General features: G+C 38.0%; 1 pseudogene; it reads left to right on the top strand.

Moving 5' to 3' along the window:
* Nucleotides 1–596: 596 nt before the first annotated feature.
* Nucleotides 597–1,502, top strand: LOC149240368 (uncharacterized; annotated as a pseudogene).
* The last annotated feature ends 3,379 nt before the right edge of the window (nt 1,503–4,881 follow it).

Here is a 4,881-nt window from a genome sequence, read left to right as displayed (position 1 = left end):
TCTCTTAAAATTCTTTAATCTTAATTCATATTTTATCTAAATTTTCTCCTTCATTTAAATTCCCAATTCTTTCTTTTATTAATTCTCTTAAAATTCTTTCTTTTATTAATTCTTTGATTCACTTTGAGATATTATATATTTTGTTGTTTAGTTAAATTAATATTTTAGGCTTTGTTTTATTCTTTATTTTTCTGTTTTAACATATGATTAGCATGGTTAAGTTTGACTTTTAAATGAAAAAATCAATTTCTTTTGCGGATTTATTTATTTCTGTTTTCCATTTTTACTTAAATTTATTATTTATTTTGAATCAAATAATATATTTTGAACATTATTGTTTATTAAACAAAAATCATAATAAATTGATTGGAAAATGATTTAGATTAATTCCTCGATATTTCCCAAACTTTCATATATATAGCTTTTTTTTCCAGAAGAAAAATCAAAATATGTTATATTAAGGTCATATAAGCGGTGATGAATACATGGAGGAATGGATCGGGATAAACCATCGATCGATATCAGTTCCATCATGGATGATCTAATGAGGAGATATATATGTATATATGTATGGAATATAAAAACAAACACATTTATCCTTTCGGCGATTTGTTATGGAATCATTTTGGAGGAATCCTAATTTCAGAGCTTCAGCAATGGCCATGTTTGCCCATTACTTGGCTTCATCTTTGGGATCTCAGCGTCACCCGCTGGCAGCGGCTGCTGCAGCACTATCTTCACCATTTCCCCCTATTATTTTGTTAAGATTATCACGGCTTTCTACGACTAATGCTGATCAAGACATCTCCACAAGCTACCCAGAACCAGAGAACACATCCCCGTTTCAGAATTCTTACTCAACGAATGTGGTTTCTGTCAGTCTGAGCTCTCAGCTATTCTTAAAGCAAGGCCATCCATGGTTGCGACGAGATCAGCTCATACAACCCAACAAGCGGTACAGTTACTGAGAGATTCAGGATTCACAGAACGCCAGGTAATGATGACTATTACCAGAAGCCCAGCTATTCTTTTTCTCAATGCTGATCGGCAGTTGAAACCCAAGATCGAGTTCATGAAATCATCGGGCCTTCCTGCACAAGACTTGGGAAATGTCATATCCAATACAGCCAGATTGCTTGGCAGCAGTCTCGAGAAAACTCTGCGTCCTAACATCAAATATTTTCAAAACCTGTTCGGATCAGAGGCTAATGTCTCACATGTTTTTAAATCGGCACCTGGTATTCTACTTAAACGTAACGGGCCTGAATTTTGGGAAAAGAAATTGAAGCATTTGACAAGTTTTGGGCTTCTCGAAGATGACATCAAGGAGCTTGTTAGGAGGGAACCACTTATATTAAGGGCTTCCATGGATAAGGTGCAGAAGAACATGGACTTTTTGATGCATACTGCAGGGATTCCTGCAAACTTTCTTTTTTCATATTCTCGGTTAGTGCCTTCTTACGGCTTGGAGCGTAGGATCAAGCCCCGCCACAAGGTGTTGAGTGCTCTCAGTGCAATGCAACCTTCCAAGTGCCCTCCTAGTCTCCTTCCTGCGCTTTGTTTAAGTGAGCGGAAGTTCCTCAAAAAATATGTCCAGTGCAGTCTTCATGCCAAAAAGTTACTCGAAATGTACAGTGGCAAGCCTGCCCTCCTCTAAAAGACTAGATATTCGGGTTCTGTTTTGGTCAGGGTTAGAGGGTTAGATTGTGTTGCGTTGGTCTTATTGATGGAAAGAGGTTTGAGAACATTAACCAAGGGATCATCAGTCTGTTATGATCCAGTGCCATGATCCCTCTAGCCCACATGAGTAGTGAGTGGGAACTGGTATATATAGAAGATAATCACGACACAGTCAGTTCCGGTCTGGGATCTTGTTTTGGCCAGTTTTTTGTCGCACAACAATCACAATTTACATGCACTATTGAAGGATACTCAGTTGTGATTGATAGTACTTGAAGGATACTCAGTGGTAATACAATCACAGAGAATGCATCATGTAACACGTTTTTGGATAGATGAAAAAACTCTCATCACCAGATAATTTGTTTTTTGCTAGTAGTTTTGCAACGATCATGCATTGCTTTCTCTCTTTAAAATGTGCTGGATCATAGTTTTTAAAACCGGAACCTGTGACTGCACCGGTCTACCTAATGAACTGGTTTATCCACCGGAACCGGTCTAACTGGGACTGATTTGGTCTAAACAAACAGGTTTTAAAAAAATACATTAAATAGTTAATTTTTAATGAAAAAAAACTATTTTTAAGATTTAAAACCATGATTCCAAGCCAATAGAGAGAAAATATGCAAAGTTTGTTCATTTATATACCATGTAAGGGTGAATATATCAAAATGGCACCTAATGCAATACATATCATCCACAAAATAGCAAAATACATAAGCAATGAGGCTCTAAACAGCCTATAAAGTCCAAAAACAACCCTGCAAGCTATGAGGCCATTGGCCTACTACAAGTCTACAGTGTACACATGATCAATCATCAAGGTGATGCTACATAGACATCATCTAGTTCAGAGTCTGAGGATGCCTCAGCCTGATCTACAACCTCAGTATCAATGCCACCAATAACAATAGAAGTGGACCTAATGGAAGCACTAGTTTGTCGACCTGCATGACTAGTGCTTTCCATTGGTTCTTTGCCTTTCCTTGATGCCGCTACTGATCCTGGTTCTGATGCCACTACATAATCTGCTTCATCCCCCGCCGCTAAAGCCATGTCGATATCAAAATCAGCCTCAAACACAGGTTCTTCAGCCTCCTCCACCCATTCTGATGTTGGATCAATATCGTCCAACCCAGTGGGATCTAGATCAGGAGTTTTGATCATCATTTGGAGCTCCAATTGCATTTATTGTTTACCCCCAAACCATGAAATCTTGAAAACCATTAAGTGTACTGAATTTTGAGTGAAATCTAAAATTCTAGTTACTCCATATGAGGTCGAAACCACTCTCAAACATCCTAAGTCACTTTTACTTTAAGAATTTAATATTACCATTAATTGTCAACATTGTTAGGGTTGAAATGTGTTAGGAAAATGAGAGGGTAGGCATGTTTTTCTTGGAGGGACTATTTTTGGAAGAAAACAACCCCAAATTTCCCTCAAAACAGCTTCAAGACTCACAAAAATGCATTGTGTGGGGGTTATACTTGCTCTGGCAATAAATACGCTGGTTTAGGACAAAACCCACCAGTTCCGTCCTAAACCTGCCTGTTAGGACTGGTTAGCTCCAATTTTTGGCCAAACAAGGTGTCTGACCAGGGTTTTTGACTGGTTCCAACCGGTGGGCCTGCTAACAGACCGGTTAGACTGGTAACCGGTTAGCTGGGCCTATTTTGAATACTATGGATGGGATGGATGTGAAATTCTGACTGTTTGAATCATGGTTAACTTGTAAAAGGAAATATTCAAATCCCAAATGTAGGGACCTTAAAATTTTATGTGTTTCTACAGTAGCATGATCTGATTGTTTCCAGATCTGCTATATCTATGAGACTTAGCTGGAATTAACACATTTCAAATCCAAGCTAAAAATTGGACACTAGTATGCACACTTTCTCTCTGTGCTTTGTTAATGGTCTCTGTTTCTTTGCTTGGGAAAAAAGTCTGTGGTAATGACCTTTATTACTGCTAGTGGTATCAAACACCATTCCTAGCGGTAATGGAATGCGATCCATTTCAATCACGCCTCTTGTAAAGCAGAACCCTAGCCACTACCCTAAAACACAACTTAGGCAAAAAATCATTGGCACATTCCATCGTCCCAATGTGATTGGACGCTCTCTTATCCTTGGTCCTACAAACATTCATAGGAAGTTTGTCAGCTTTTTGTCCGACGGTGCCTTCCAAATAACCATTTCTTCTGGATGGAACCTTACGTCTAGGGAAGGAGGCAGATGAGGTGACTCCCTACACAGAGGAGGGATGGGAATCATTGATATTTTTGATTTTATATAGTTTAAACTATTTGTAAATACTTTCTTGCTGTTTTCTTCATATAATTTTAAGTTTTCAGTGCAACATCTACAGTAAGGTGTGCACATTTGAGAGGATCTGTTACGTAATTGCTCACCCCCTTGGGATGTTGGCAGGAAGCATTATAGAAGCTAAATGGATCAGAATCAGCAGCCTCGGATTTGAAAAACTTGGCAAGGAGGTAGCGATCATTCTTATAACTAGTTCAAATTTGCTGCCTTTTGCCCCTTCATTGCTTGGTTGATCTTTAGGGCCGTTTTCTAAAATAGTATGAAAGTTGGTGACGAGATTCGACTTTTTGATAAATTTAAATTCTCACCTGTCCAACACTGATCATGCAATCTTTGCTGCCAAGGCTTTCTTTAAGATTTTTTCAACTGGTTTAGCTGAGAAAGATAGTGAAGCAAAAGTGAGAGTTTTCATTATGAAAAAGCTCACAAGCTGTAGTGTAAGAAGAGTTTACTTTATCAGTAATGTTTGTTGATTATTTCTGCAATCTTGTTCACTACCACGCTTCCCAGTTTCTATAATTGTTGTTGCAATGCTTGTTATGATAATTTAACATAAACCCAGACCATTGCTCTAAATTATTGTTTTGCATAGTAAAAACTATTGTTGTTATAGGTAAAACTGTTGTTATTATCATAATGTTGTTATTCGAGAAGCAAAATTTCTGTATTAGAGAACAACATGTTGTTACAGAGATATCAGTTTGCTGTTGATAGACTAAGTTGGTTTGGGCTTGGCTTTTCAAGCGATAGTAATTGCCATGGCAGTGCAGTCCTTGAGTCCATAATAGTTCGACTTGGTTGCTTCTCATACCCATGAAAACGGCCTGATTTCTATACACGTCTACAGTCCTACACTCCATGAAATTTAACTCTC

This window comes from Pinus tabuliformis, chromosome 8, assembly GCF_031772625.1.
Source record: "Pinus tabuliformis cultivar Carrire ecotype Pingquan chromosome 8, CPIR1, whole genome shotgun sequence".
NCBI classification, from domain to species: domain Eukaryota; kingdom Viridiplantae; phylum Streptophyta; class Pinopsida; order Pinales; family Pinaceae; genus Pinus; species Pinus tabuliformis.
The sequence above is the reverse complement of the archived record's forward strand: the minus strand, read 5'-3'. Positions and strand labels throughout refer to the sequence as shown.